Source organism: Patella vulgata, chromosome 4 (genome assembly GCF_932274485.2).
Source record: "Patella vulgata chromosome 4, xgPatVulg1.2, whole genome shotgun sequence".
Classification (NCBI taxonomy): domain Eukaryota; kingdom Metazoa; phylum Mollusca; class Gastropoda; family Patellidae; genus Patella; species Patella vulgata.
This window is the reverse complement of record NC_065882.2, coordinates 52,964,540-52,985,230: the sequence shown is the minus strand read 5'-3', so window position 1 is coordinate 52,985,230 and position 20,691 is coordinate 52,964,540. Positions and strand designations below refer to the sequence as shown.

Genomic DNA, 20,691 nt, shown 5'->3' with positions numbered 1-20,691 from the left:
TTAATGCTTTCAAATAAAAAATTGTTAAAACTTATATTTTGTGTCGACAGGCAATACTGTTTTGATTCTTTCCCCTTTCATACCAACTTCTAAGTTCTATACACAAATGTTGTATGTAAATGTGTGCTGTTAGACAGTATTGATTAAACTCTTCATGGTTAATGTTACTCTTACATGTATCTTTATTTATAGTTGATTTCATTTCCTCATGTACTTATTTTAAGTAATGCCCTCAATTTAAAACTTTATTACCTGTGTGATGTTGTAACCTATGAGAAAAATCTCAAGGTATTCATTGAGGTAAATGAAAGAATCATTGATCCTGAAATAGCAACAGTCAATTTATCTATATAGAAGAAGATAAACTTTGAATAAAGTAACAAAAAATTGTTTAATTTTGTTGAATATTTTTGTTCTCACTTCTGATGATTAGGACCTGATCCCTATTACAACTGTATAACCCAGCTTGATAATGACTAGAGAAGCCTAGTCGAAACGTCGCTCAGTAAAAAAGCAGTAATTGTATTCCATAGAATTGTTACCTGTATACTCTAGTTCAATTACTAAATGCCATTGAAACAGTTGATCATTATCAGTAAGCTTATCTTTAATCAACTGATCATGAATAATAAATTTGATGATTGATTTTTATATATGCCCACTATGAAATTTGGTTACATATCATTCTCGCCCTTGTTCGTTTAGATGCTAAAGTTTCCCAGTTATTGTAGATATTCCAGAGGCTTAAGTTACCATTTGATTGATACAGTGTTTAAGTTTGTGAGATGACAAATTTTCAACAATTTCTGATAATTACTGTCTGAGATAGGTTGTATCATCAGTTTGGAAAATCTTGTGGATGCCTTTATAGGTAACAATTTACTTATTTAGTATCCGAAATTTAAACACAATGTTCATGTGGCGATAAATCTCATTGATCATTAACTTTCAATAACTGGAACAGCTAAAATTATTTGGTTACCAGTAAATGTTTTGTATAATAACCTCTGGTTTCCTCCCACTGCTAAAGACCCCTACGCGCAAGCGAATTAATGAAATAAAATTAACCATATGTTAGTCCCGAAATGACCTAGTTTGTGTCGAGTGGACGTTAAACCCCATTTCTCTCTCTCTCTCTTTGTATAATAAATCTTAGTGAGGAAGAATTGAAAGCAAATCATATTTCTGATAATTACTTCATGGGTTCTTACTCTTGATCAGATTTTAGTGTCTTGTAAATATGCAACAACCTTTTTGGACTGCTCTGACAAATTAGCTGCTGTGGACTATGTTTCATAGTTGGGCAACCATCTTGATTTATGGAATGTACTGTCATCTTCGTTTTAGATGAATATAAGTTACTAGTGCTGGGTATTGCTTCGATACGATTTGTTTTGTGATTCATAACCAGGTCATTATTTACCAAGAAAACAACAAAATAAATGAATAATTTTATTACTGTTTCGGATCTTCGGTCGAAACACGTATTGTTTTTGTAAGTGGTTTTTTTTGGAGGGGGGGGGGGGATTTTAGTCTGAGTTTGCTGTCAAAACTGTGCATGGTGCAAACATTATGCCAACGTAGATGTGACTGGCCTCCGTGGATCTTTTTATTGTCCCCCGCCTTTCGAAGAAAGCAGGGGACTATTAAAATGGGTTCGTCCGTCTGTCTGTCTGTCTGTCTGTCTGTCCGTCTGTCTGTCCCGTCTGTCTGTCCGTCTGTCTGTCCGTCACACTTTTTGGGACACAATAACTCTCTTCCTAATTGAGCTAGAATGTTCAAACTTGGTGTATGTGTTTATTAGGTCAATGCCTTGATGGAGTTCGAAGATGAGCATTTTCCGCTTAGGGTAAGCAGAGATAAGCAATTTGATTGGTTGATGCTTTGGGACACGATAACTCTCTTCCTAATTGGGCTAGAATGTTCAAACTTGGTGTATGTGTTGATTAGGTCAATGCCTTGATGGAGTTCGAAGATGAGCATTTTCCGCTTAGGGTAAGCAGAGATAAGCAATTTGATTGGTTGATGCTTTGGGACACGATAACTTTTAATTGAGCTAGAATGTTCAAACTTGGTGTATGTGTTTATTAGGTCAATGCCTTGATGGAGTTCGAAGATGAGCATTTTCCGCTTAGGGTAAGCAGAGATAAGCAATTTGATTGGTTGATACTTTGGGGCACGATAACTCTCTTCCTAATTGAGCTAGAATGTTCAAACTTGGTGTATGTGTTGATTAGGTCAATGCCTTGATGGAGTTTGAAGATGAGCATTTTCCGCTTAGGGTAAGCAGAGATAAGCAATTTGATTGGTTGATGCTTTGGGACACGATAACTTTAGTTCTAATTAAGTGAGATTGATGAAACTTGGTGTATAGATTTATTATATGAATACCTTAACTAAGTTCGATAATGAACATTTTTTGCTGAGGGTAAGCAGAGTGATAAGCAATTTGATTGGTAGAAACTTTGGAACACAATAACTCTCCTTCTAATTGAGGTAGAATGTTCAAACTTGGCATAGGTGTCTATTAGGTGAATGTTTAAACTTGATGTACATGTAGATGTTCATTAGGTGAATGTCTTGACTGAGTTCAATAATTAACATTTCGAGCTGAAGCTAAGCAGAGCTAATCGATTTCATTTGTCGATGGTTTGGGACAAGATAATCTTGATTCTATCTGATAGAGAGTGATGAAACTTAGTGAAAAAAATAAATGTGCGATTAATTAATATGTGTCATCTATTTATTTTGCAATTTCGGCGGGGGAGATCAGCCTCACTGTTGGCTTGTTAAATATAAATTGGGTTATTTTTGACAAACAGGAAGTGTTTTACGGATGGGACAAAAATTAATCTCAGATTGCCCATATCTTGGTTATTTCTAAATGGATCTTCTTCGGGTTTTTATTTTTGAATTCTTTGGATGAATCCCATAGAGGCTCTGACTGATGGGTTTTTTTCTCGATATTCATAAGTTTGCTCGATTAATTTTAGCATCAAAGATTTGCGAATGTTTTCTTCACGTTTGTATATTATGATGACCCTCATGTCTACTAACAATTAATATCAAAAAGTTTGGTTTTATTAAGAAGTGTTCAAAATGACAGGTTTTTCTATTTTAATAGGTATTGGATCTTACTATACACAATGCATGGTGTAACTTGATTGTTGATGTCACAAGGCGTGAAAAGGTGCGACCTGATGTACCGAAAAACATCGGTACTCCTTTGGAGTTCTAGTTACTTTCAGACTTTTATGAAAGACTATTTTTATTACTAAAATTATTATTATTTATTATTATTATTATTTACCGCGGGAGCCTATTTCTCCGTGGTCGAAAGCAGATACCAATCTGGGACCTAATGTTGTATTGGGAAACCACGTGGTGGTTACTTGATAAACTATTTTTGAAATTTCTGTGCAGACCGGAAGTGGCCAAATTTTATACGGTACCCCGAAATTGAAAATCGGCTGTAGTTTTGTCAATTCTTTACCTATTTTCAAATAAAAGACATTTTCGGAATCCTTGAACCTTTTCCCAAACAATCACAATCTCACATTTTGCAATTTCGAAATTTTTTCATTGACTTAATCGTTCAAAAATTAAAAAGCCAGGCAATTTTTGTTATTTTTCAAAATTTTCAAATTTGACCTGCATTTTTTGATCACAGTAATATAAGTTTCATTCAGAGTTATCGCCTGTTATTTTTCGATTTTTTTCGAATTTTCTGTCCATTTTGTAAGCTTCATTTTGTTTTTATGACCAATGGTTGTTTCTGAAACTTCTAGAACATGAAGCCATACACCCAAACCAACTGATAAGGCTCCGGACAAGGTCCCGTAAACTGGAAGTAGTCGAAAAAAATGCCTGATATTTTGAAAAAAACAGGAAAAAATGGGTGCTTTTGGGAAAAACGCAATTTCTCTGTCCGATATCAATAGATTAAACAAACTAAGGTATCGGTGGGTGTCACGAGGATTGGACTTTCGTATAATAATATCCAATTCATACAACAAAATATGGCACGCTGAAAATCAAGTATTTTCTAATTTGGAGCATTTTTGGATGCTTTTATCTCGCAAACTTCTCCAGCGATTTTCTTAAACTTTCTCTATCGAGAGTTCCTTCGGTGGTCTTGTGGATGAAGACATCCAATAGGAGTTTGAAATAACTGGAATTGGACAAAAAAGGGACCGAAAATCGAAAAAAGTCGAAAAACCGTTCAATTTTGAAAAATGCTTTATTATTTTTTTTATTTTTACAGATTTTCTAAAAAGACTTATTTATATATTTAGATAACTAATCTAATGATGATTCTAATGATATATAAATAATATGTATTGGGTTATTGAAATTTAATTTTCGATATTTTGACATTTTTGCATTTATGGCACTTTTGAACATACGATTTCTCAGGGTGATTTCATCTGATCAGATAATTTAGTATATCATTATAGAGTCCTGCTACCATTCAATTTCAAGTGCCCAAACCGGTTGTTAAAACTATCCCAACAATAATTCGTGCACTGGAAGTAGTCTAAAAAATGAAAAAAAAAAAGTTGATGCTCTTGCCAAAAACTTGATTTCTCCGTCAAATGTCAGCGGATGAAAACAACTAAAGCATCGTTCGATAGTACCATGGATGTGAATTCGAAAATTAAGATATAATTTATGAAACGTTGAAAATCTAGTACTTTCCGATTTAGAGCCTTTTGAAACGCTTTTTTCTCGAAAACGACGCATACAATTTTTGTTAAACTTTTCTTACTCAGAGTCCTATCGTTGGTCTAGGGGGTGCATCCAAATATAAAAGCATTGAAATAATATAAGTTGTTCAAAAAGGGCTTCAATCTTGGAAAAAGTTGAAAAATCATTAAATCATTGAAAATTCTCTTCTATTTATCTTTTTTTTTTTTCAAAACTACTCTGTGGAGGTTTCTGAAACTTCTGGTACAGAAAGTGAGAACGTTAAGTATCCAAACAACTTGTTAAAACTATCTCATCAATGATCCAAACATCGGAAATAGTCGAAAAAAATATCCGATATTTTGAATAAAAATTGTAAAAAGTAAAAAAAAATGGTCCTCTTGCAAAAAAAGTGATTACTACACCAGATTTCACTGAATAAAAACAACTAAAAAGTCATTGCATACTTCGAATAATGGACGATCTTATGATATCCAAATGATATTATGATATTCGATGGTTAGGGCACTGAAAATCTAGTGTTTCCATTTTGGAGCCTATACAGATGCTTTTGTCTCGAAAACTAATCTTATATTTCTTTTCTTAAATGTTTGTTACTCAGAGTCCTATTGGTGGTCTAGGGTGTGAATCCAGATTTTAAAGCCTCAATATGATTGATATAAAGGGTCCAAAAAGTGCCTCAATCTTTGAAAAAAGTCGAAAAATTCTTAAATTACTAAAAAGGCCATTTTAATTTTTTTTTTTATATGCCCACATTTTCATGTGGACGTATATTGTCGTCTGTCCGGTCCGTCTGTCTGTCCACAACTTGAAATATAGGTCCATCTCCCAAAGATCTTGGTTTCTTTAGATATTGGCATGTATCAGACCATAACTTCATGGATTATGGATGTTTATAGCCGAAAGATCTTGGTTCCTTTCGATATTCGCGCATATCAGATAGTAACTTCCTGAAGTACGAAAAATCACATTTTTAGCTTGTGGTCCCTCTAAAGGTCACAATTTTTATCTGATTTAAAAAAACGTTTTAGTATATCACCGTTACATCCTAATGATGGATGAGTTCGAATTTCGTGAAAATGGGACCAAAACTGTCGGACAAAATGGCTGCCCCTCGTCTGCAAATAGTGTAAACATCTGATATATCAAGGTTGTTGACCTCCTAGAGGCCACAATTTTGATCTGATTTTGATGAAACTTGAAATGCATGTTTATAACCCAAAGATCTTGGTTCCTTTTGATATTCGCACATATCAGATCGTAACTTCCTGAATTATGGCCCTTGATAGTTCGAAAAATCGCGTTTTGAGCTTGTGGTCCCTATAGAGGTCACAATTTTTATCCGATTTAGAAAATAATGTGTGAATATATCACAGTTATACACTAATGATGGTTGAGTTTGAAAATCAGAAAAAACTGACGGACATAATGGCCGCCTTTTGTACGCAAATAGTGTAAAAATATGATATCTGATTTGAATGAAACTTTAAATATTTGTTTTTATCATAATGATCTTGGTTCCTTTTGATAATCACATATATCCGAACGTAACTTCCTGGATTATGGCCCCTGATTGGTCGAAAAATCACATTTTTAGCTTGTGGATTCTCTAGAGGTCACAATTTTTTTCCCGATTTTAAAAATCGTTTAGATATCACCATTCCACCATAATAAAGGTAGGAATTGGAATTTCAGGAAAATCGAAATGAAACTGACCGACAAAATGGCCGTTCTTTGTACGCAAATTGGGTATAAATATGTAGTACAAAGGTTATGGACCCTCTAGAGTCACAATTTTTATCTGATTTTGATAAAACTTAAAACATATCTTTATATTTAAAAAATCTCAGTCCCCTTTTGATGTTTTACGCATTTCAGACCATAACTTTCTGGATTATGGCCCCTGATTGTTCAGACCAGTGGCTGCCAGGCAGGATACGCCCACATTTTGCAAGAGAACAAGCTAAAAACAAACAGGATTTTTTGTACAATCAGTGGCAATAATCCAGAAATTTATGGTCTGAAATGTGCAAATATCAAGATATGATTTAAGTTTCATCAGAATCGGACAAAAATTGTGACCCCGAGAGGTTTGACAACCTTCGTATTGCATACTTTTACACAATTTTGTTCGGCAGTTTCATTTTGATTTTCCCGAAATTGGAATTCAACCTTCATTATGGTGGAATATGGTGAAATATTTAAAATCGGAAAAAAAATTGTGATCTCTAGAGAATCCGCAAGCTAAAAATGCCATTTTTCGAACAATCAGGGTATCCGCGATTATCCTGCCTGGCAGCCGCTGGTTTAACTGCTCAATGATTGTTTCTGAAACTTCTGGTACATGAAGTTAAGTTCCCATACCACTTGTTAAATTTATCCTGACAATGATCTGTAAACCGAAAGTTGTCGCAAAAATATCTGCTATTTTGAAAAAAAAAACCAAAACAGTACTCCGTCGGGTGTCACCGGATCAAAAGAACTAAAGTATGATTTTGTAGCTCGATGAATGGGTTATTGTATGATACTCTTCTTGTCTGATTCCTTAAAGCCGGTTCAGTGCTGCCTGCAGGTCTAGTTTTGATTGGAGTCACTAAAACCTGGAAAGAAAATTGTTATTACTGTTCAGGCTAAAATAGGGACCGCAAAATTTAAGGGTGTTTGTACCTATGGATAATGTGTGACATGGATAATTAAGGGTTACAGTTTAGTTATTGATGTAACAAAAAAACATTGAAAAAAATCGTAAAACATCGATTCAGCATCTTGCGATTCAATACATGAATTGTGAAAAGATGAATCGCGATATATCGATTCAGCGATATATTATGATAACACTATAAGTTGTTGAGACTACTATGTTCTGTCTGATTATAACTTGATTTCTAACTAACATAATCTTCTTGTTGGTCTCGTATAGCTAAAGATCAATAAATCTAGTACTGGTGATACACTCCTTAAAAGTAGGTTGGTTAATATAGATTATTGATGGTTATCGATTTCTGATTTTGATTGTCCGTTATTTTTTATTCTTTCAGAATAACTACACATTGACCTGAAGAAAATTGTGCTTAACCACAGGTAAGTTGAATGGTTAATAGCATATTAAATACCATATTTGAATTAAGAAAAACCTTCTTCAAGATAGATTTTGGTTATTTAAGTCTTTAAAAACAATAAAGGATGTTTTGTAATGAATTAATCCCAAATCAGTTTTTTCCTCCTCAAAATTCTAATCCAACACTGATTTTGAACAAATATGGTTTTGGTGTACCTGTTATTTGCATTTGTGACATCAAAGTAAAAAATAATGTTAGTATATAATCCATTTAATAGAAGATGACGTAAAGAAATCATACACTATCCTAATTAATTCTAACTAACGCTGATAATGTAATATGTCCGCATAAAGATATTAGCGGAGAAAATATGCCAAATGTTATTTGTGTTCAAGATTCTAGAGCAGACTTAAATATATCCTAAGGAAAGAAGAAATTTCTTACCTTAAAGACAGTGTTTCTAGAGTAAAGGTCATTTATAATCTTAAACAACATCATAGCCACTCTTCAGCCATTGGCAATGCTTTCACTACCTAAGGACATTTCGGTATGTGGTCTAACAGAAATTATAATTGTGGTTCTCAGATCTTCATATAAATAACTCAATCCTAAAATTTATTAAAAATAGATGTCTAGTTTTCTGTAGTATATTGTAAAAAGATCATCTATCAGAATTAGCATTGCTGACCTAGTTGGAATTAGTTTTGTAAATAGATACCTTACAAGACTTAGTTGAATTAGGTCCCTTTGTAATTTACAATGTGATATCATCCCTGTCAGATGACATTGTTTTTTTTTACAAGACTAGAATTTGAGAAAAAACGTATAATCCAAAATTTAAGTTTGGAAATAAAAGCACCCGACCCTCGCCCACCAATTGATCTAAGTTGTAAAATTGACGGGCTTATGTCAGAAACAATTCAGACCGTTAGCTGTGGAATCACCAGCATTTCCATGGGATACCTTCCCTTTATTCATTCAACAAAAGCCAGATCAATCTATTGCTCAGAATAGTATGCATTTTACATGAGGTAATTTTTGTTTGTGCAAGTGGTTCCAAAATAATTAAACAATGATAGAGAGTATTTCCCCAGTCTTTCTTTCTATTGAAAATAACAAGTCCACCATAAGTGATGTTAGCAAAGTAAGCTATTGTGTGAATGAATTATTGAGGATGTTTAGTATGTTATATTGCACGATGTTACTCAATGATGTAGTCTATGTGTAAACTCTTATAAAATATTTAATGACAGCAGTTGAACTGAGTTGATTTCAGTGTATTGTCTTCAGTTGATAAGGTATTACTATACATATAGCGTCCTGCAGCTCCTGCTCCCAAAGTAATTTTAAATAAGTGTGAAATATATTTGAGTCAATGAAGCTGGTAATTGCCTAATAAACACTCTTAGAAATCTTATATCAAATAATAAACCTTGTTAATACCTGAAATGTGACCAGCTGTAGCACATTTTTGTTTGAAACTATGCTTTGCATCAAATATAATCATAGCTTGATGGATTCTTTACAAGGTCCATCCTGTGTACCTCTTGTTTTAACTGGTAGGTTTCCCCATCCATCCTGTGTACTTCCTGTTTTCATTGGTAGGTTTCCCCCATCCATTCTGTGTACCTCCTGTTTTAACTAGTAGGTGTACCCATCCATCCTGTGTACCCCCTGTTTTCATTGGTAGGTTTCCCCATCCATCTTGTGTATCTCCTATCTATCTGCCTCATAGTAATGAATATTGAGTAAAACATAACAAAAAATTTGGCGAGGATTAGGTATTTATTTTGGCAAGCTTTCAATTTGATTTGAGTTACTGCCCTTAACCCCAAATTTGTTTTGGGACTGAATAAAACCTAATGACAAATTCTTTTCAAACTTGCTATTTGGTTAATGCTCCTGTTTTTTCTGAATGAATTAAAGAATTTGTTTTATTACAAATGTTTCTTTTCAGTGTTCTATTGACAAACTAGAATTATAGTAATGTTTGATTCATAATGGGAGGCATACATTATACCTTTCATCATTTTAAATGTACATTAAAAATCAATTTGCATTATCCATTTAAAGAAAATCCCTGACATAAGTACTGAGTGGAAAATAAATTGTGGTTTATAAATTATCTTTACAGTAAATTGTCATTTTAATTCTCCAGACGTTAAAATACTGTTGACCATGTTTATCATCTGTAGCTCACAATAATTATTAGCTCTGTCACGATTATAATCCATATATGATGTTAAGATATTATTCTAATATGATGTAAAGAATTGCACGGGAAGAACCTATTGAATTCCATTGACAACTTAGTCATATGCTACTTGATAATCTCCCAAGTCTTAAAGCCTGTTATTCTATAAGCTTTAGTCCACAGTTATCATAAGATTGAAATTTGTATATTCAGTCCAGATCTTTCAGATAAAGTCTTTTGGTTTATATCCATTCAGGTTGGATATCCGAATGGTTAGCACGTGTGCGCTATATCATAAGGTCTGTCATTGAGTCAACTGGCGTGCTTTTGATTCCCTGGTTGTACGTGACAAGAAGTAGGGCGCCTGTCCAATCTCGTGTGTTTTCTCTGGGTCCTCTGGTTTCCTCCCACTGCTAAAGACCCCTACGCACTTGCGAATTATTGAAATAAATTTGAACCATATGTTATTGTTAGTCCCGAAATGACCTAGTTTGTGTCAAGTGGATGTTAAACCCCATTTCTCTCTCTCTCTCTCTCTCTATATATATCCATTCTAATGCTTTTTTTCTCTCACTGTCTCTCTTATATCCATTCTAATGCTTTGAGTTATTGCCCTTTCATATTATGATCTCACAGAACCTCATAAACCAACCATTGAATTCATAAGAAGCATGTGTATTTTAATGCTGGTGGTGGTCATTTGACGGATTTTGAATCCATTGTAAACTACAAAATTGTCAAAGTAATATCTAGAAGGAACATCTGTCCAAAAATGGTTCAATTCCATTCAGTATTTTCAGAGATATGGATTGAAAATTTTGCAACATTCAAGACCCTCTGCAGACAGTGCTGCCTATAAATTATGTATTGCATAAAAATCTTCTAATGTTTTTGATTAAAGTTGGAGTGATTCCAATGTGGGAGGTTAACTGCAATTGATATTTTTGTTTTGTTTTCTATAATTAAATGTAAAATAATCAATTTGAGTACATATTATTGGGGATAAAGCTTTGAAAATTTGGATATTTTCTGGCAAATTTTTGACAAGGGTAGGATTGGCAAATTTAAGTAACCACTAAAGATTAGAAATTTATTGTAAAATGAACAGATAAATATTCATATATTGATCGTACTTTTTGAAAATGAATCACTTTGTACAGCTATCTTTTATAGATTAGGGAAATCCTTATTTAGGTCTAATGCCTTTTATTTATGGCTAAATTGTTGCACTAGGTCACATACTTTATTCAATGCTCAATGTATTTATTATGTAATTGCAAAGTGTCACATATTGTAAAGATTAAGAAAAGAAATTGCATGAATTTTCATGCTATTGATCATATGTAATGTTAATATTATCAATACAGTAATGTAATGTATGTACATTTTTGATATGAAGTCAAGCGTTTATTTACACGTGTGTATACCTTTTATAGTTTGCTAACTTCTATTTTGGGCCAAAGGAGCCACCATAAATAGCAGAACTCTTCATTCAATGAGCACAGATTTGCCAAATATATCTCAATCTAATCTCAAGGATTGCTTACAGGGGCTTTATGAACGGAAGTTATGTGATGATAAGGTAATCTTTCTTTGTTTTATATTGATAAAAACAGATTAAGTTTGTCTAATGTTGAAAGTTCCATCATATCTCATCTGTTTTGTTGTTTGTGGGTCAGGAATAACATACAGGTATTTTAATAAAGACAAGGGATTTGATGATTGAAGTGTTTTTGATGGACCATTAAAATGTTATTTTAAATATACTTAATAGAGTTTTATATTATCTTTCGTCCTGTCTACAGTAAATATATGGAGGAGGATGAGGAGAATACCCAGGAAAATTTCCAAGTTTTATATTCCTGATAACTGTGGGAGGTCTTAGAAGTCCAAATGACAAACTAAATGTAAATAATACATGGTCAGTTGCAGTTATAGGGCTTTATGTTATTTTATTCCATGTAAAAGAGATATAAGTGTTGTACATTTTATTCATCTTGAAAGTTACATCGCACGTAATATGATTATGACTTTCTTTTTTTTTCAAATTTAATTTAATTATGATGCCTCTTGTCATTTAAATACTAGGACTATTGAATTATTTAATCAGTGAATTAATGTAGAGTACCTAATTTGGTCATAGATTTGATACAGCCAACTTATGTTTTAACAAGGAGGTGTATAAGAATATCATCAAGTAAAATGTTCATATAAGCATGTGCCGATTTTTGTTCAATTTGTGAAGATAAATATTGAAATAAAAGACTTTTCAATACTTATGACATCTGCACACAGTTGTGATGTATACATATTGAAAGGGAATTTTTAATCTGAAAAGAAATTACATTTCTCTGTGTTTATAACTGTTTCATGTGAAATAGTTTCAAGTGACACCCTGTATTATGCGTTTTGTAACACTTCCACATCATACATATAAGATAGATTAAGAGACTAGTTCAGCAAATAGTATGTAAACTCAAGTTCATGCAGTTATTTATTTAATCTAGATTTTAAAATGATATGTATGTAAATAAAATATGATACATACTAAAAAATATTTTTACAATTTTTTCCCATTACATTTTGAAGAAAATTTATTTTGATTGTAAATTGTATATATACATTTTCATGGTATTCACAACATTTTTGTTTTGTTGTTTTTTTTTGAAAATTAAAAACTATTACATTTATGATTAATATAAAAAAGAGAATATTTGAAAGGATTTTATGACATTTAAGAAGGATAAAAAACCCCATCAATTTCTTTCTGTTTAATATTTTGAAAATTTATAAATGTGATGTGTCCATATATAAATTTATAAATCAAACAATATTTTGCTGATAATGACAATCAAGAAACACATTGTGACGTACATTTCTTTTCAGTTTTTATACGCCCACATGGACATGTGTACGTATATTGCCGTCGCCCCTGTCTGTCCCTCCGTCCATTGTCCACAATAACGGCCAAAGTTATGGCCCTTGTTTCACTTTGTTGAACCTTGTGAATGCTGTAACGCCAAAAGTTATCATCCGATTTGTTTGAAATTTATGGCTCTTGTTTTACTTCGTGAACCTTGTGAACGTTCAAAGGACAAAAGTTATCAACAAATCTGTATGAAATTTATATGCATTATTTAAATTAGTAAAACGAAAAAGCCTGTCAAATTTAAACAATTTCTGTTAATTAATTCTAGATTTATGGCTCTTGTTTTACTTTGTGAACCCTGTGAACGTTTGAATTAAATTTATATGCATTATTTAATTTAGTAAAACGAAACAGCCCGATCTGTATGAAATTTATATGGTTTATTTGAATTAGTAAAACGAAAAAGCCTGTCAAATTTCAACAATTTCTGTAAATTACTTTCAGAGTTAAGGCCTTTGTTTCAGTTTGTAGAACCTTGTGAACCCACAAACGACTAAAATTATAATCTGATCTGTATGAAATTGTCTTGTAAATGCCCCTAATTACCTACAATTACAAAAGAATAAATATGCGACAACCCTTGTTGACCGCTCGGACAATTTAGCTGCTGTGGGCGTATGTTTCGTTGCCTGGCAACTTATCTTTTTCTCAGTAATATTTGAGTACCGAAGACTAAAAACCATGAAAAATTATCTCGTGTAGATGGTATCTGAAGATAACCGTTTTTTTATCTTATCTATTATATGTATGAAGCTCTTAAAACATTCATATCAGCTTATTCAGTATGATTGAAAGAGCATGAATGACGTCAAACCTGCTTGTTTTGAAAAAAAATAGTGTATTGTTTAGTGCTTTGTATGATGCTCTGGATTTATAACTTATCATTTGAAGATTAATTTTCGTGATTATTTTGGCTATTTATGGTGTAAAGAATTGGTTACAATTGGAAATTGATTATTCATAGATCTTTATTTATTGGTCAGTCTTTGATGCAATAGTTTTTGGTACTAAAGGCAATTGGCATTTTTTGTTTATTAGTATTACTCATGAAATAACTACTGGTACTTACACAGATCTTAACATAGTTTAGCTTACAATTTCTTCGAAGACCTTATGAAAAATCTGTGCATTATGTTCAGAAGACGACAACTGATTATTACAATAGAATTGTAGAGTTGCATGCATCACAGAAATCTCTTTTTTTTCAATTTACTGATAACTATGGCTGTTATGGTCAACACCTTTTAGATGATAAGACTTTAATATTGATCGAGAACAATTACAAAGTATTAATAGACAAATGATCAATTAAAAAGAGTGAATGTCCGTTTAGGGTACAAAAAACGATTGAATATTGATATAAAAAAAAAGAGGTCCAGATGATATTTTTGTTGTATTGATTGAAAATGATGACGTTTTAATTGATCGATTTATTCTTCTTTATTCTGTTAACCGTGTATGATAGTGACGACAAGATCTTTGAATGATAATAGATGGTGATATTAATAATCTAGATACGTCATTGCGTCAAACGTAGTGGGAAACACTTGGTTCTATATGCTTCAGTTCGTTCATACTTCACTCAAATTGAAAATACTTGTCAATCAATCAAGCCTTGTTTAGTTTGTTTCAAAAATGCAAATTTTCAAAGATGGTTTTGATTGTGTGTATTGCATTCTTTTTAAGATACATGTAGCATCATTTAGTTTGATTGTGATCATATTTTCTCGTTGAAATGTTTTAAAATTGTGCAAACGAAATTGTACATATTTGGAATATACATGTAGAGATAGACCTACTCTTTTTATACAAGTAATCTACTTGAGAAAATTTGTTTTATTGGTGATTGGGGTGAGTGCACATTCTGCTGCATGTTTACATGATAAATTATTTTGAAATCCTTTGCCATCTCTAACTTCTTTCCTGAAAAAGTAACCAGACGAATTTTTTTTTAAAAATTAGGATTCTGTGATACATGTGGGTAGAGACACGATAATGGTAAAATTATCAATACTGGGAGAATCAGACAAATTTTGTTGTGTAACTTGCACTGTCATGTTATGTTGAAAATTGTGCAGCTTCTTTGAGAGCTAGAAAAGAAAGAGGTAAAACGTCCAATCAACACAAACTAGTTCATTTTGGGACTAACACATGCCACAATTTCTATGATTCTTTAGCAGCGGTAGGAAACAGGAGGAGCCAGTGAAAACATTTGATGTTGGGCACAGCCTCTTGAATGGGGTAAATAATACAATGGTTGATTTGATTGTATTTTATGCTTTAAGTTATGTTGTGAAATGACAGCCTGTCTTCATTTGACGTATGGCGTTGTTAGATAAGCCAATGTTTGTATGTTTATTAAAAGCCAGAAATGATTCTAAGATTAGTAAACAAACCAACTTCCACACAACCTTTCCATATGTAGATATTTTATTATATAGAGCCTTTTTATACGCCCTCATTTTCATGTGGACGTATATTGTCGTCGCCTCCGTCCATCCATCCGTCAGTAATTTGTTTGTGGACACTCTACAGGTCTCAATTCTTATCCGATTTTGACAAAACTTGACATATAGGTTTATCTCCAAAAGATCTTGGTTCCTTTCGATATTGGCATGTTTCGGATCGAAACTTCATTGATTATGGCCCCTGATTGTATGATAAAAATTGTTTTTAGCTTGTGGACACTCTAGAGATCACAATTTTTATCCCATTTAGATGAAACTTGAAATGTATGTAAGTGTCTTTAAGCCTCACAACATATAAACAATTACACAAGACAAACCCACAGACAGGACAAAATACACACATATCAGACCAACTGAATGGATGTGGGAAGGCTAGCTGTAGATAGTTTAATGTGATATGGTTGTTATATTTGGTAATGTACATACTGTAATTCCCTGTCCCTAATTATCACATCAAGAAAGCTATAGCATGAACATTTGTATGTCGAAGATTTTAAAATAATATTTTATTTTTATCTTTTTCAATGTTTAATGTCCAACTTTTCTGCACCAGCTGGGCAAATGAAGACAAGCATACTATGCCGTGTACAACAGGGGGAAATTTTCCCCAGGCAGTTAGAAAGCGAAAATAGCATCACTGCCAGGGGAAAATCTCCCTTGTTGTACACAGCATAATGTATGCTCATTGTCATTTGCCCAGTGGTGTAGAAAAGTAGGACATTAAACATTGAAAAAGTTAAAAATAAAATATTATATTAAAATCTTCGACATACAAATGTTTGTGCTATCGAGCATACACTATTATGGCGTGTACAAGGGAGATTTTCCCCTGACAGTGGTGCTACTTTCGCTTTCTAACTGCCAGGGAATCTTTAACATATTGCCAATGGTAAACATAGAACCTCATATACATATGGTTAGATGCTTTTGCAAGGGAATACCAGGCTGCAAAATGTGGAACTGTGGAACTTTTTAGGTCAACACTGGGTCGCACGTGAGACCTACTGGTCATTAGTGAGCCAGCACCATACCCACTTAATTGTTGTGGTTCATGTTCTTTTATAATAAATAATGTGAAAATTACATCTTTGAAAATAAATTAGTGGGTGAGACATATTGTATGACCCCAGTTCCTTCGGAAAATATTTCATCACACTATAGGAAATTACTTTTTTCCAATCACTATGTCTTGCTAATGTCTATCTGCATGGGGTCCTTCAATAATAAAAGCTATATGCATAACAACTTACATACAGGTATATATAGGCTAGTTTTTATCTAGACTACAATCATGCACCACTGTTTGATTACAATAGATAGATAAATACCTTATGTGTAATACTTATACTTAAAGAAAATACTTCTTCAGAGATAAACACTTCCTTGAAAAATACCAAAGTTGTAATGATAAGACTAAGGTAGGCAAGAAAACCAGTCGAGATGTCTTCCACAAACAACCCATTCCACATTCTGACAAGAAGAAAAACAAAAGAACATCGTGATTAATAATGGCAGGTATGATGGGATGAGTTTTTGGATTCCACAATCTGACAGATTTATCTGTAAACTAGCAGGAATGCACAAGATGGAGTGATCATACAGAAAAACAAACAATAAGACGAAAGTAACATATTTTTCACCCCGACATCTTTTTGTCTCTCATTTTTAGATCCACAACTCTCAGACAAGATTTTTCTTTTTAGTTAGACTGGCTACCACTTAGATGTTATTTTAGCTGCAGCTAATTTTGTATCAACAAATTGTGTTTTTGCTCGTTAAAAAAAACAAAGCAGATAAACATGCACATGCACATAGTTTTTGGAATCATTTCTCCTCGAACAATTTGTTGAGAATTTGACATTTACATGGAGATGATATTTTAGTTCTACATTACCGTCTATTGGGCCTTACTGGCGTACTGCAAAGAAATAGAATTACGTAATTTTATGAAATTTATAATGCTTGCATGTATATATAGTTGTTTCTGCAGAGAGCTTCTGGAGAGTGTAATAGCTGTGCATTATGCCATTAAAAATGGAATTTTCTTCCTTCCTTAATCAAATTTATCATACTAGTACATACATATGTGATGTAACTTTAAACAAAGGGCACCATGACTAATATTATTTGAATATTATATATATGTACTTAATAGAACCAAATCTTGGGTTGGCTGTGATATTTAGTGTAGCATTTATGAGATTCTTATTTGATCTATAGTGATTGACAGCCTTATCCACACTAATTAAGTTGGTCATTATTGTACCCATTGGTTTCTAGTGCAATATTTTCAACCTTTGGCATCATAATATAACTGTTTTACAGTGTAGCATGTGTTGTTAATGTAATGTGTTGTTAATGTGTTGTGGTTGCATGCTGGATGATCAAAACAAATTAGTAATATTCATTGTCCAGTCATAAAGTTGAAAATTATTGTACAGTGCTGTTGATTGGCTACTATAGATTGATTATAAGACAAGTATTAACTTACTATTGCTGAATCGTCAACAAAGTGGAAGTGAATTTCTAAAATAAATTTACAAGCTATAATGTCCGAGGTTTTGTGTAGTTTGAAATCGATGGGTACGAGAAAGTTGTTGTGTATTGTCATCACCAGTATCAGTAGCGATGGGGATATTTTTTGATAAAAATTGCAAGGCTAAGAGACTTGTTAGATTTGGCCTATTGAATTTTTTAAATGACATAATTTTTGTACTTGCTTCCCTGATCTTGGTAATAATGCAGAAAGATAAGCTCAGTGTTGTATGGTCAGTAGTACAGCTTAAGAAATTTTTATAAATAACTGAAAATTAAACGTTGACTTTTAAAAAATAGACTAGTAGACTAATAAATTTCTCAGTTTGACATTAAAGATGATCTACAAATGTTGTTAAGACAAAAGATCTTAAAGATTTATCAGGTGTTTTAATATCTAAACGTTTTGATGCTGCCAGCAATGGTCTGGTTATATATGCTTTTTATATGGTTTGAATATAGGCCAGGAGTAGCCCCAAGACATGATATAGGTCATATAGTGTGTTTAATGTCAATAGAATACATAGATGGTCTGATCTGATAGCAAAAACAACATTCGGTTCACCAGACCAAATTAAAATGGGACCCCAATTATTTTTATATGCCCACATTGAAATGTGGTTGTATATTGTTGTCACCCCCGTGACGCTCTAGAGGCTAAAGTTAATATTTGATTGACTTTAAATTTATACACAGTGTTCAAGGTCATGAGATGAAGAAACCTATTGATTTTCAACAATTTGTGATAATTACTGCCAGAGTTATGTACCTTGATCACTTTGAAAAATCTTGTGGACACTTTAGAGGCAAAAGTTAATAGTTAAGAAGCTAAAGTTAATAGTTAAGAAGCCTATTGATTTTCAACAATTTTTGATAATTACTTCCAGAGTTGAGATTCTTGATCTCTTTGAAAAATCATGTTGACACTTTAGAGGCTAAAGTTTATATCCCACTTCAACCATTTCTGACAATTACTTCAACAGTTATGGCCCTTGATATTAAATGTTAAGTATATATACTAAATGATAGTATAGGGCAGAACTCGAAGCCAAACAAATTCTAATTGATTTCTGGTAATTATAATGGGTAAAAAGATTTTATTGTGTTGTAATGTAAATATTTTTATTACTGACAAAAGAAAAAATATGTGACAACCCTTGTTGACTCCCTGGACGACTTAGCTGCTCTGGGCATATGTTTTGTTGCCTGGCAACCATCCTTTGTTCTTTTGAGAGATAATTTTATAGAATTGAACGAACCCCTGCCTGAACTTCCACTATATATCCATGTTTATCAAAATTTTCCCAAAAGGTCTTTTTTATTCTTTAAGGAGGTGTTGCAGTTTTCTCGCCATTAGAATTGTATCTATAGCTACTTTGACTTTGATGTTTTTCTGCTTGTGATTGATAAGATCGGTCACATTTGAATGGCACATGTATCCTTAGGCTGTGACCATAGACGTCACGTTAGAGCAACTTGGGAGAGAGAATGCGTAAGAAAACTACATCTTAGTCAAGTTGAGTATTGACGAAGATAGATCAGTTGGTGATTTGTGTTCTTTCTTTGATCTTCGGGGTAAGAATGGTTAAATCTCGTCACATTCTACCTCATAATCATATCTGCATTAATATGTTAGGTGATTATAAATCATTGCCCGAACAATTGTCTGCTTAATGCCAACTAACCTATTTTGACCACGGTCATCAGACCATTTTCTCATTTGTTGGAGTCGAGTTAGTTTATACTTTTTATAGTATAGATTAAAAATTGGCTTCTATAACTATTTAATGAAGGGATTTGCTTTCACTTCCTGCTATACTGTACTAGTATTATCCGATTCGTTGTTGAGAACCATGATCACTGGTATAATTTCTAGGACAGGTAGGCTTTTATTTAATTGATATCAAACAAGATTGTATTTGGAAATAAAATAACCAGAGATGTCTTTTGAAAACCCTAATTCAATGCAATACCGAAATATGGAAAATGTTGAAATGGCACCGATGGGATCTTTAAGTCTGATATTTTGTTTTCTTTGGACCCATTGAAATATACGTATACTGATTAACACAAAAAATATTTTAACTCTACAATCTGCATATATGCTTCAGAAAACACATTTTAATAGAACACCTCAGATCCCTTCTAACTACTCTTCGTGTCTTTTTGTGTAATACATTCAGTATTATATTAACGCATTCAGTATTATATTACATTTGCTTTTTATTATAATGATTTAATTAAGTATATGTTGCAACAGGTTAAAACAGATTGGAACAAACATGTTACAGATTAAAATGGAAACTATTTTATGGTATTTGCAGTTTCTGTACATGCAGTGTAGATTGTTATCAATTGCACTATTTTATGATGTTTTGATTGTGGATATGTATAATATATGAAAAATCAATTTATAATTGTTAATTGACTTATAGTATAACTAAACTGATATTAAAGCAGAAATCGCATAAATGACTCTCACTAGATAAATGGAAAGTTTTAAATCAGATATAACTGTTTTTATGTTGATCTTTTAAGGATCGATCTACATTGATTTGAACAAAGAAGCAAAGTTTTAATTTGTTTTTTCGAAGAGATATCTACATTTACATTAAAGTTTTTAATTCATTGGTTGTTTGCCATATTGATTGATTGAAAAGAAGGGGAAAAAAACAACAGAAAAACAAATCAAAACAACACTTTACTATATATGCAATAGTGTTATATTCCGACTTGATAACATTTGCTTATTTTGATTTTTAAAGTTGATTTCAATTTAATCAAACTTGCATTGTAAAC

At 32.5% G+C, this 20,691-nt stretch overlaps 1 protein-coding gene across 3 annotated transcripts in view; it reads left to right on the top strand.

Annotated features, from left to right (window-relative positions):
• Positions 1-20,691, top strand: part of LOC126819606 (myocyte-specific enhancer factor 2A) — an 86,071-nt gene that overhangs the window by 10,359 nt on the left and 55,021 nt on the right. Inside the window, exon 3 of one of the 3 annotated variants that reach the window (XM_050547725.2) lies at positions 7,746-7,788. The gene's annotated coding sequence lies outside the window, so the exon portion shown is untranslated. Of the gene's footprint in view, positions 1-7,745; positions 7,789-11,416; positions 11,543-16,850; positions 16,873-20,691 lie in introns of those variants that run through there. The other 2 variants (XM_050547730.2, XM_050547731.2) reach the window with 2 other exon arrangements.